At 38.5% G+C, this 13,776-nt stretch overlaps 1 long non-coding RNA gene across 1 annotated transcript; it reads left to right on the forward strand.

Annotated features, from left to right (window-relative positions):
• The first annotated feature begins 6,942 nt into the window (after window positions 1–6,942).
• Window positions 6,943–13,285, forward strand: LOC147581109 (uncharacterized). The gene is made up of 3 exons (XR_015250847.1): window positions 6,943–7,382; window positions 10,351–10,487; window positions 13,100–13,285. It is a non-coding gene; the product is annotated as an uncharacterized LOC147581109 (long non-coding RNA).
• The last annotated feature ends 491 nt before the right edge of the window (window positions 13,286–13,776 follow it).

A 13,776-nucleotide genomic window follows, 5' to 3' on the forward strand; every position in this document is an offset into this window, starting at 1 on the left:
TAGGAACAGATTACTAATGGCCACAAGACCTAGCAGTTACTAGCTTCCATGTGAGAAGAAGCATAGGGAAGTACCAAACATCTGTCAGACCTGAGGACCAGAGCGTCCCCACATAAACCACATTCATTCATATTCATGACAAGTGCAGCCAGGAGAGATTTTGCCCAATTCAACAGCAGTGCAAACAGTCTGGTGATAAGGACTGGAGGGACAGAGCAGGCCGGTCCTTGCGAACTCCTAAAATGGACTAGTCATGATTCCATTCATGACAGAACCCCACAGTGAGGAGAAAAAAATTAGATCTGAATAAAAGCTGAGGACAGAGACAATAGAGAGGAAGGAAAGAGAAGGTTCAGATTAAAATGGGGGAGGAAAACCGAGCTAGAAAACCTCAAAAAAAAGAGCTGCCAGGTTTTGTTGTTGTTGTTGTTGTTTTTTTTAACATGACACAAGAACATGAAAAGAAACTCTGAAATCTATCTTGAAGTTTGCTTCTTTATAAAAGTTCATGAATATTAAATTCACATTAAAATGAGAGACAAATCGGGGCGCCTGGGTGGCGCAGTCGGTTAAGCGTCCGACTTCAGCCAGGTCACGATCTCACGGTCTGTGAGTTCGAGCCCCGCGTCGGGCTCTGGGCTGATGGCTCGGAGCCTGGAGCCTGTTTCCCATTCTGTGTCTCCCTCTCTCTCTGCCCCTCCCCCGTTAATGCTCTGTCTCTCTCTGTCCCAAAAATAAATAAACGTTGAAAAAAAAATTTTTTAAAAAAAATAAAAATAAAATGAGAGACAAATCATTAAAGTTAAATATTACAAACACATTTAAAAACAGAAAAAAACTGTAATATACTATTTCAAAAAATCTTTAAAAAATTGAGAATATATTGCAAGAGCTGAAAGAACAACATAAGTCAGAATGGAAAAAATTTAGTAATGAAGTGACAGAATTCAAGAAATAATTTGAAATAAAGGGTAAGATAATTCCAAAAGCAAACACTAAACTAGAAATAGCAGCAGAGCAGTTAGCACAAAGGATGAAAGCTGAAGAGAAATAGAAAATATAAAAAAGATTTTAAAAATAAGTAAGAAATAAACAGATTTTACCTCTAATACCTAAAAATCTAATGCTATAAATATACTATACCTAAACACAAAACGCATTACAATAATTACACAAAAGAAAGAAGAGAATAAACGGAGTTTTATTGCCATTTGAGAGTTGAATTTAGTAATTTTGTTGGATTCATACTATATGCATTTTTAGAGACAACAGAGAGTATGTGATTATACTGTCTTGGTTTATAAAATAACTTCAAGAAAAAATATAGTGATAGGCTGGGTTTTTTAAAAAGCAAAACCCAACTATAAATTACTTACTTTATAAGTACTTTATAAAGTACTTTATAAGTACTTTATAAATTAATTATAACGAAAGGTAGATTGAGAAAGTAGTATTATTAGAAATAAAGGGAGATATTTCTTAAAGATAGATGGTCATTCATTAGGAAAATACAACAATTTTAAATTTGTAAGCATATGATAACATAAATTCAAAATGTGTAAATCAAAACTTAGCACTACAAGAATAAATAACCAAATCCACTATAATAGTGGGATATTTTAATACATCTCTCAGTGCTGATTAAAAAAAGCCAAAAAATTAAAATATATGATATCTTAACAGCATGATTAATAACTGCATTTAATTAACATATACAGAACACTACACAAAGCAACAAAATACTCAAAAGGAACTTGGACAAGATTTGAAGATCTGCTGGGCCATAAAGCAAGTCTTACCAAATTTCAAAGCTTTGAGTTTAGAGTAGTTCCTCTCACCACAGAGTTTATTAACCAGGAATTAAACTAGAAATCAAGATAAAAAAGATGACTAGAATATTCATCAACTCTTCTAAAATTAAGCAATATGCTTCTCAAAAACAACCCATTGATCAAAGGAATCACATCAGAAGTTAGGAGTAATTTTGATCAAAATAATTAAAATATAAGACACTCAAACTTAAGCAAAAGTTTGCAAAACAATAAGAAGAAATAAATCAGGATAAGAATGAAAAGTCCTGAAATAGGAAACAGATGTATATTAATGAAAGCAAAAAAGCCAAAAGTTGATTATTTGAAAAAACTAATACAATTATGTGGCATATAGTAAAACTGATCAAGAAAAAAAAGACAAGCAACAATTTACCAATATCAAGAATGAGAGAGGGGACACTACAGAACCTACCGACATAAAATATGTATAGAAATATTATGAAAAATGTTATGTCAATACATTAAAGCAATTAGATGAAAAAGACAAAATCCCCCACAAAAAATTACCAATACTGACTGACACTAAAAATTAGAGAAGATGAGTATCTGTTATTAACTAAATTGGCTGTATAATTAGAAGTCTTTCCACAAAGAAATATTTAATTCCAGTAGCTTCAACAATTAATTCTTACAGATAATTAAAGAGGAAATAATACTAATTTTATACAAAGTCATCCAGAGAAAGAATAATGGAAACACTTCCTTATTCTCGACTTGTTTATGAGGCCTGTGTAACCTTTATACTAAAATTGAATTAGTATATTAAAATAAAGAAAAATTATAGACTTCATGAGAGATTCATGAGCAATCCCAACACTATATTAGTAAATTTAATCCCTACTGGATAGAGATAATATATCAAGACTAAGTTCAGCTTATTCCAGGAATGCAAGTTTGCTTTAATATTTAAAAAATTGATCTTAATAATTCACCATACTAACAGACTAAAAGGGAAACGTTATGTTATAATTTTAATAGATGCAACAAAAAGCATTTGATAAAATCCAACAACCACTTACGACCAACAGACAAAACAAAACAAAACAAAAAGCAAAAATGTACCAAAGTAAGAATAGTAGAGAAGCTCTTTAATTTGATAAAAGATTATCTATGATAATGTGTAGCAAACATCATATTTAATGCTGAAATATTGAAAATTTTTCCCCTGAGGTTGGGAACAAAACGATATCAGCTATCACTACTTTAGCACTGAAATGGAGGTCCTTAGTAGTGCAATGGGGCAAGACAAAAAAAAAAAAAAAAAAAAAAAAAAAAGGTATAAAGATAGTAAAAGAAGAAACGAATTATTTGCAGATAACATGCATGTATATGTAGAAAATTCAAAATTATCTACAATTAAGTAAACAAATAGAGTACATGATTTAGCAAGGTAGTTGCATATAAACTTACACCAAAATCAATTATATTCCTAAATATCAACTATGAATAATTAGAATGTACAATTAGTATAAAAAAGCTAGAATAAGTGAGGCAGTGACAGCCGTGGGTTTCAGTGTGCCGTAGTATGAAGTGTGCCTTGCCACGTGCTTGCTCAGCTCCTCAGCTGTCATATTCCAGGGTCCCTATGTGTCCCTACAGAGGCATTCTGAGCCCTGTGGTGGCTGAGGCTTTGAGCTTTCATTTACCCCATCGTGCAATCACTGTCAAAACACATCTGCCTATTCTCTAAGTCCCATACCATAATCTCTATCTTATCTCTAATTAGTATTATTTTTTCTTCATACAGCATATGAAAACTTTCATTTTTTGTTTTTTATCGCATCACTCGCTACAATGTGTCGTCTTCAGTTGAAAGTAGGAAAACAGTGATCTTGATCACTAAGGCTTCATGGGATCCAGCTGGCTTGTCAGGAATGTGGGTTGGCGCTGGGTCCTGTTTCAAAATGAGTGTGAAGCCTGAGGAGACACTGCCTTCTGAGATGTTGTCCAGTCTGGGTTAAATCTATGATATGTGTAACTTAAATGATGTATTTTCTTTGCAAGATCTCCATACCATGAAAATAATGAAAGAAGACTTTCAGGTAAAAATGGCATATAGAACTACCTTCTCGGTCTCGAAAATATTTGACTGGATTTTCGCAAAAGGGATGTCTTAAAACTGCATAAACCTGAAGCCTAAGAAAATAGAGGAGGTGAAACAACAACAAAATCTTAGAAAATGGAAAGCAGATGGAAGACTTAGCAGAATCTTTAGAGTCAGAACCAAAACCAGGAGTAGGGAAAGTGGACGGTCCACCTGACTCACACCACAGACTCCCCGCAAAGGCTCAGGCGTGAGAGTTTTCTGTGAGCTAATAACAGAAGGCTAGTGAAGTTCAGCTGAAGAAGTATTTAGGTCCCCATATTCATCTTCTTCCACACATAACCTGGATTTCAGCCCCTTTCCACACAAGCAAGAGATTGGAGGTTTATTCTGAAAAGAGGGTAAAGCGGAAGGTTAGGGTACCAAACCCGTAACTGATCACTTACACCCCTAGCTCTTCTTCGCACTCAGCTCCCATAGGCTCAGCCCAGCAGACGCCTTCCTGTTGGCGTTTGGAAACTCGTCCTTGGGGGACATAAGAGCCTGTCTCACTGCAGGGGGTCCACCCTTGACAAGCTCTGCCCAAGCACCATGGGCCTCCTCCTTAAATGTGAGCAAATACCCCAGATCCTCAGAACCTGCGGAAAAGCCTTCAACATAAATGATACAGAACAAAAGAAACAATCATGAGGAAATAAAAGTTTTCCCTAAAATCTATCATTGATATCCTCAGCAAAATATGATTTATGCAATGTATGATTCCCCAAATGTCATAAAAACAACTTTCAAGGTCAAAAAAGAATTCTTAGAAATTAAAATTGTGATGGCAGAAATGAAAGGCTCAGAAGAAGACATAAACTATAGAGTTCAAATCTCCCCCCAGAAAGTGGAACAAAAAGCTAGTGACAGGGAATAAAATGCAGTAGAATTAGGGGAACTTCGAGGAGATCCCAAAGTCTTTAAAATGAGTTCTAGAAAGGGGAAGCAAAGGAAATGGAGAAAAGTAACTTAAAAAAATAAAATTAAATCAGAACTAAAGGTTGGGCATTCCATAAAGGAAAGGAGCCCCTGATTGCTCAGCCCCAGGGATGAAAGCAGATCTTCCCTGAAGCGCATGATGGAGAATCCACTCTAAGACGAAATGGAATATATCAGATCTAGGCGAAGAAGAGTATCTGCATTGAGCAGCACCTACCACACTGTGCATTATTCTACATGCTTCTGCGTCCTAAAATAGGAAATTTAACTCTACCCTTAGAGAAGTTTTTCTGACAGAAGAGCTTCTAGCAGAGGTGCGAAAGAAACCAGGAGAGACGGGTAATAATAATCAGATAGGAAGGGGTGGCGAAAGGAGGAAGGGTTTTCATCAGGGATTTATTTTAGGTGCAACAGAACTCAAGCTCTATATAGAGCAAGCAGAAAGGGAAGTTCTGGACCATGTAACTGGGAAGTCCGGGCGTGGTACTACCGTGAGCACAGAATGAGGCAGGAACTCAGATGATGCCAGGATCTATCTCTCTTCCTGTATCTCAACTTGGCCTTCTCTGTTGATGGCTTCATTCTGAAGGCAGTCTTTTCATATGGTGGGGAAGATAGTTGAGGGCATCTATAAGCCTATTCTTACAATGTGTGATTCCAGAAGAGATCCTCTGTGGCTGGGTGGCCTGGAGACAAGACTCATGAAAGACTGTAATTGGCCCTGCTTCATGCTGCTAAATTACTCTGCTGGGAGAGTGGCTAGTCTGACTGACCCTCACAGGTCAAGTGCACCTTTCAGCAATGAGGAGATGTTGTTGACAGCCCTACCAGAACCACCCGGAAAGGTGAAATTAGGTTCCACAAAGAAAAGGACGCTTCTGGGCAAACAAGTTATATCTACAAGGAAGAAGAGGTGAGGCTTCAGATAATACATAAGGTAAAAATGGAAGTAGTGACCATGTGAGAGAGAGGGTTGGGGTTTTGTCGTTGTTTTGTTTTGTTTTGTTTTTTATTAACACTTCCCTAAGGCTTCTACAAAGCATCTCTTACTATTTCAATGTAGCACCACAGTGGCTCTAATGTGTTCCCTCCACAGTTTTAGAAAATCCCACTCTCTTAGAGCTCTAACTAACTGTAAGTCTTCCAACCAGTAGGGTGTGGATGAGAGCAGAAAGGATAAAGAGTTTCCATGTGGTGAGTTGATGTTGTGTAAGCGAAAATAAGTCTTTTTTAGATTATGCTCCAAAGACATTTAGTGGATTAGAAAAGTATTTATTAAGTACCCCCTCTGTGCCCAGATGGCCATAGACACTGAAGATATGAAAGAAATAAAAGGAACAATTTCTGTCTTTGAACTGTCTTTGACTCTCTCTCTCTCTCTCTCTCTCTCTCTCTCTCTCTATATATATATATATATATTGAGTTTTGTCGCATCCTCATTCACAATATCTCCATTTTTCATTTAATAAACCTTTATTTACCATGTACCATGTTCTAAAAAAATGGGACCCTCCTATGGGACACTTTCTCTTCTGTCGTATGATCACTGCTATCAAATCTGGACTGCTATAATCAGATTAGCTTTTCTAAGATCCGTCTTTAACAAAGCCGTCCTACTCAAGCCTCTCTTCTGTTGCCTGATGGTTATTAGCTTGAGCTTGAACCCTGGACCAGCATTTCTCCGTGTGGATTCTACCTCTCTTCTTTCATTCCAGTGACAATTCTTGTCCAATCCAGTCTCCTGGCCATCAATAAACATACTATAGGGTGTGTGTGTGTGTGTGTGTGTGTGCACGTGCCCACCTGCACCCTTCTCCTCAATTAGATTCTAAAATTACTTAAGAGTAGGAAATGCTATTATGGAAAGAACATGGGCTTTGCACTCAGACCTAGTGCTGAAACTATTATACAGCATGGCAGTTAGGTAACCTGTCTGACCACCAGTTTCCCCAGCTGTAAAGGAGAAGTGTCTCTCACACAGTGCTGGGCATGTAATAAATGTTAGTTTCTTTTCTTCCTTTTGGGTCCTCTCCAGCACCCACTAGAATGCTGAACACAGCAGGGTCTTGGCCAAACACACAAGAAGACTGCAATCATATAATCAAAGTAATTCATTTCAAAATTGGTTCCTTAACTACAGCTATTCTTTGAGGCCACAGGAAATGAAGAAACCTTTCCTCTTTTGTTAGAATCACAGCCTCTGGTTAACATTTTAGAGATTTCCTCTGTACTATTACCAAGGCAAGAACTAGACTCTGGATTTTTTTCAGCCATTCATCCTGTATTTTTATTTCTGATATCTCAGACTCATCTTTCATGCAGCCAGAACCTCAGCACCAGCTCCTGAGGCTTAATTTTCTTTTTGTTTTTAAATCAGAATTCCATGCTGCTGTGCAGATAGCCTGGCAGGAGAGATCTGGTGTGTGAGGGTCTGAGTCCTCCAGTGGAGAATGAGGAGTTGTCCAGCTTCCTCCAGGCCTGCAGAGTGGACTTCTGGGGTCAGATTGATTTGCTGCTGCAGCTCTGTGGTGAGTTGGGCAACTACTGAGTGACAGAATCAGCTTAGATTATTAATGGCCAAGTCTCAGAAGATTCAACGACTAAGTTCCAATGAGCAATCCCAAAAGAGTTCAGGGAGTTTAATTCTGAGTTATAATAGTATGGAGCCTAGAAAACTTATCTAGAAAAGTTTGAGGGGTGTTTGCTACTGTTTGGGCAAGAAATGGCAACAGAAATACCTTTCTGAGATGTATTTTCATAATCTAGAAAGACTAGATATGAGGCTAACAGGAGAAATCCTTTGAATCAAATTGTTGAGCATCATATTAAAAAGATGCACGGAAAGTTTTTGTATATATTAAGGTAAAAAATATATATATATATAATTTTTAACTTTTGTTTATTTATTTTGAAGGAGAGAGAGACACCATGAGTTGGGGAGGAGCAGAGAGGGAGAAAGAGAATCCTAAGCAGGCTCTGCACTGTGTCTCTTGCAGAGCCTGATTCAAGGCTTGAACCCATCAATGGTAAGGTCATGACCTGAGCGGAAATCAAGAGTCAGACACTTAAATGACTGAGCCACCCAAGCACCCCTAAAGTAAAATTATTTTTTGTATCCTACCTCGTGTAACAAATTGATAGAAAGTATTAGAGGAATCCCTAGGTGGCTCAGTCGGTTAAGCGTCTGACTTCAGCTCTGGTCATAATCTTGCAGCCCGTGAGTTCAAGCCCTGTGTTGGGCTCTGTACTGACAACTCAGAGTCTGGAGCCTGCTTGGGATTCTGTGTCCCCTGCTCTCTCTGCCCCTCCCCTGCTTATGCTCTGTCTTGCTCTGTCTCTCAAAAATAAATAAATGTTTAAAAAAAAGTAGTAGAAAATAGCAACAGCATGACACATAGATGAACATTAATGGGTCAGCTATTCTTGTATTAGCCTTACTTGAAGTTACTGAGAATAAATGAGACAAAGTCTCACATTTTACTCTAGATATTATTCTACAGAAGTTGGTCTTATGCTTTAACATAACCTAAATTTCAGGAACCTACTATTTATAGCAAGAGAATATATAAGCATTTTAGGTGGTGATTTGGGGTGTTTTTTTTTTTTTTTTGCTGTTTTGTTTCTTGTGGGTTTTTGGGTTTTGCTTTTGTGGGTTTTTTTTTTTTTTGCATTTAAAGATAAATCTATTTTGTTGTAAAAGGAGATTCATGGATGAATCATTGGAAGGTAGTGTTGAGTGACAAAGGCAAGTGCGAGGGTACCTCAGACAACAGGATATCCTTTCCAAAAAGTTCAAAAAGCAACTAAACTAAACAATATATCATCTAGACATATATGTGATGAAAACCACATTTGCAAAAGCCTAGGGATGATAGATAAAGACAAACTTCAGGACAGTGGCTCCTGTGCACTGGAGGCGGTAACTGGAACACACTGGCTGACCTAAGTTATTGGCAACATTCCAGGGTTTGTGTCAGGCAGTGTGTTCTTGAAGGTTCACTACGTTATCAAATAGATAAACAAAAGGTTTTAAGATGACACTATGCGTGAGCCCATAGTGACCATGTCTTGAACTAAGAATTTGGATCAATCCAATTTGGATCAATCCAATTTTCCTTTCATTTATGAAAAACTTAATTGTAATAAAATAACTCAGGAGGAAGGCACGAGCGTTATACTTTTTAGAAGCTGAAACAAATTTTCAAGGTAAGCTGTGTACATCTTTATCACTAGCTCTAGTCATATCAATGAAGTAGGAGTTAATTCTCCCCAAATCAGTGAGACCTTAAGCTATAGAAGGGGGTGAGGTTGAGGAGGACACTGGGAGGGAGGGCAGGAGGATAAATTAAGAGAGAAATGAAGCACGTCTGTATCGATGGGAAAGTGTCCAGAATATAAAGGCATGAACTGAAAAATCTCTTGGCTGACAGTGGCCTCATTGGTGAAGCCGTTGCATAAGACATACATCTAACATGAATGCACAATTATCTGTTGAACACCTATTATGCTAGGAAAGAAATACAGCTACCCTCTCAGGGGGTTTACAGCCTGAGGGTAAAAGGCCTAACACATCCTCAGGTTCAAAGAGATCATTATGTCCCCCTATATGGGAAAAGAAATCAGGAAATAAATGGTGAAAAGATCAGACTGCCAGAAAGGGATACCAGTTTTGCATAAAGATACTGGAGAGAAATTTAGGAAACTTGATTGAAATCTCATAGCAAAACAACCACCTGCCTTCCCTCCTACCCGCCCCTCCACTGGTCCTCCTTTGTGAGTTGCAGGCAGACAATGCTGAGCAACAAGGCTGATGGAAAGCTCTTTGGAACATGTTCTCTCCTCTTCCTATCTACAAGATTCATTTAGCTCACATCACTGGGCGCCTGCTGTATGCAAGTCATATAGATGTAGATGAAGGTTTTCAAACAGGCATTGAATTGGGCCACCTGGGTGGCTCAGTCAGACTTTGGCTCAGATCATGATCTCAGGGTTTATGGGTTTGAGCCCTGTGTCAGGCTCTGTGCTGACAGCTCAGAGCCTGGAGCCTGCTTTGGATTCTGTGTCTCCCTCTCTCTCTGCCCCTCCCCTGCTCTCTCTCTCTCTCTCTCTCTCTCAAAACTAAATAAACATAAAACAAATTTTAAAAATAGGCATTGAATTAAAAATGGAGCTCCCCCTTTTTTTCCTGGAGAAGACTGTCACCTACAGCAGTTATAAAACCCGAGTCTGTCTGATGTTATTCCGCCTGGTCACAACATATCATTTGTGAACATTTAGATTTGATTTTGACTTGTGGTGCCTTACTAGGAGCATCTGTCCTGGCTACTGTGGGCACCCTCCCCTTTTGTTCTATAATCTATATCATTTAGGATTGGGGCTGATGGACACCTGTAACCAGCACATTTCATAGACTGGTGCTGTTCATAGACAGCACCTTTACTGGAACTGCAATCTGTTTTACGATAATACTTACTCTCTGGTATTTACTGATTTTAGCTTGAACACCTATTCCGGTAATTAAGCTGAAACCATGGCATGACTTGATTTAGAGAGACGGATGTTAGCTGCTTAGCTCAGCACGTTCTAGGAACCTTCCATGAAATGATTTTCCTACAAACCGCCATCACTTTAAGGTAGGTGGAAAACATTGTCCATAGAAACTCTCTGACATACTTCCAACATTCAGTTAATCACGGTAATGAGGATCACGCAGGAAGCCCTGTAATTCCCAGTGGAACATCAAGTTAAATCCTGATGGCCTAGAAATAATGGCACTTTCTGGGTCTGTGTATCCAGGGGTCAGTTAGGCATTTGTCAGTGGTACTTTTTGCATTTTCCCAGGGTAGTCGCTGAGAGCTTAGACTGGTAGTCACCGGTCAGACAACCCAACTATCCCCAGTGGCCTACAATGTCGAGATTCTAAAGGGTACTCCAAGAACTAGCTAGAGTTCCATCATCAAGGCAACCCAGTTCATACGCTCTGCAGAGACACACTGGCGGTCCCGCACACAACCCCGTGTGTGGCCTTCCTCTGTCCTCTGCTGTAGTCTTCCTCTGGGTGTAGAGCTGACCCACTGAGAATGGACGCTTTGCTGGCGTGGAGACAGCAGCTGGGAGTGTGGAGAACGGGCCATGCTGAGCTCATGGGGGCAGGAATGCCGCAGGTGAGGAAAGCACGGGGGCCACTTCCCAGGGGCCAGGCTGCTGGCTGGGTCCTCACGGGAAAGTGTGGAGAAAGTATTTTCTCTTCACTTGTTCTTGCTTCTTATTTTGTGGTATCGCAAAGCACTGTCATAGCCCAGGACACGGGGGTAGAACACTTATTTAAGGATTCCTTTTTTTGTTTCCCTTTGAAAAACTATTAAAAAGGGATTGTGTCTCAGGGTGGGTTCGATGGTGGCACAGAAGTGTGAAAAACTCTCAGTAGATTCCAGAAAGACACGGAATCTGGGAGTGAATAACATGCCAAGATATTTCAAATACGAATTGAGGAAAACACTTTTCCAAGTGAAAGCTGATGGGAAGCATTGCACCAATCAGCACAAATGAACAATGTGGTTTGGATCATTTATAATGAATTAGCGACGCTATCTAAATTTGCACAGGCATGTTTTCCATTGATTAGTTGATCCTGCGGTGGTTCTTGTCAGGTACGATTGACAAGGTAACAGAGGAGTTGTATGACTTGCCCAGGTCACACAGCTAAGGAGAGTGGTGAGGAGAGGTAGCTCCATATGACAGAAGTGTACTGGTGAAGAGTCAGAAGATCTGGATTGAATGTGTCCTGATTCAAATGAGCTAATTAATTTTGCAGCAGTAAGCAAGCAAATCACTTAACTGCTCAAGAAATCCCTCACTCATAAAATGAAATTTGCGATGATTAATTGCTCTCAATTGCTCTGCACTTTTATCTCCCCTCCCCAATGGAGATTAAAAAAAAAAAAATTAATCCCAGACTTGAGACTCCACCCAAGATCAATTAAATCTAAATCTTTCATGTGCTGGGCCCTTAAGCATTGTTTGTTTGTTTGCTGGTTTGTTTGTGTTCAAGCTGCCCAGCACTGAGAGCTCCTGATCTGAATGATTTCTGAGGTGACTTCCGTCTTTTACATTCAACGTTAATCTATTCCCCAAGCCTGGATACTTTGAGGTCCATTGCATCAGCGTCCACAGTGTGAAAATTTGGCAAGAGGCTAAATGGGTTTGTTTGCAAAACTGGGACAGAAGTGCATGGATGCCAATGTCCATCCTGTGCTATGTCCTCAAACAGCTGAAAGGCTCCTGCAAATATCAGTCCCATGTAAAGTAAGAACTCATTTGTGTAAGAGGAAAACAGCAAATTTTTGTTGAAAAGTAGTATCAGTTTAAGGAAAAGTCAAAACAGAGAAGGAGACAACTGTCACTTCTTTAGTTATAAGAATTAAAAATGTGTTGGCAAGAATGATGGTCTATAACAAGAACTAGAACTTAATGGTTCATCTCACTGAAGGAAGACATATCAATGCTAACATCCCTATGAATACTTGTTCTTTCTGCAAGAAGCTAATAGTAATTTCAAGAATGTATACATTTGATTTATAATTTATTGAAGATGCTATAAACCCAAGGAATATTTCGATTGTTGTACTTTTCCTCAGCAACCCAATTTTAACCACCTGGCATTATTTGCTAGGCATCATCTAGCCAACTTTCTGAACAGAAGGATATGCCATGTAATGGGGAATCCCCATTGTGTTTTAAAGGTAACACAAGACTTGTTGATCAGAAAGCAGTTTCTTTTAGTGCTGTGGGTTTACCATAGGGTCATGACACAGGCACTAGTAAATGTGCTTTAAGCATGAAAAAAAAAAGCAGTGTTTTTTGGAATATTATTTCCATGGAGGAGAAAGAGATTTTCTGAATAACCGTAGGAAAGACTCGAATAAATTTACACAGGTTACTCAATCTGTAATACACTAATTGTCCTGGACCTCTCCAAAGATGAGAATGCAGCTCAACATTTTCCAGAGTCTTCTACCTCAGAGCCACTTTTTGTGGAGCATCCTGTGGGTTAGAGATGCTTACAACAACTTTGACAAATGATGGACTAGAAATAAAAAGATGGATCCGTCATAATACATTGGATTTTGCCATTACAAAGCATCTCTGTTGAATTTTTATATTAAATTTTTGCTTAAGATAACAAAGATTAGACCAGAATAAGTATTTCTGTCTCTACTTCCAATGCATTGAATGTCTTCCACAGAAACTCTCAGAGGTGATAACCCTAAACACCTATTTAACAACCAAGTTGTCACGAAGATAGTACAAATCAAGAAGAAAAAAAAAAAGAGCACAGTTTCAGAGGGAATATTGGATGCAATTAATGTTATTGGTGATTCACTTACCATGGGGCAGGTAAGTCAGCCTCTTGTCAGTTAAAGTCAGAAATAATGTGCCATTAGAAGATTGAAGGAACCCCCAAACACTTGCTTAATTTAGGTAATGATGATTATCTATTCAAAGAATGCTCTGTATTTATACTTGGCTATAAAACTGTTTTGGGTGGTGAAAAATATAATTGCAAAACTAAATCGAAACTCAATTTGACTTTTATAACATTACCAGTTTAATTAACAAATACATAAGTGATGAAATTATAGGAAGCATATTTTAAATTAAGATTGCTAACCTAAATGTTTGAGATATAAACACAATTTATGCTTGTTCAGAATTGGCAGGAAGTGTTTGGAATTGAACTGTGTTCTTGCATGAAGCTTCCTGCCTCGTGGTAAACACAGAGTTCTTTCCTGGGGTTAGGAATAACAAGAATGAGTGAAATCTTCAGATAATTCAAGAGTTTAATTTTAGTTCACAGTTCCAATTTCCTCCTCTAGTAAATCACATCACTGCTGCTAAAAGTAAGAAACACGACTAATTTTA

This window comes from Puma concolor, chromosome B2 (assembly GCF_028749965.1).
Source record: "Puma concolor isolate L17-30 chromosome B2, mPumCon1.1.hap2, whole genome shotgun sequence".
Taxonomy (NCBI): domain Eukaryota; kingdom Metazoa; phylum Chordata; class Mammalia; order Carnivora; family Felidae; genus Puma; species Puma concolor.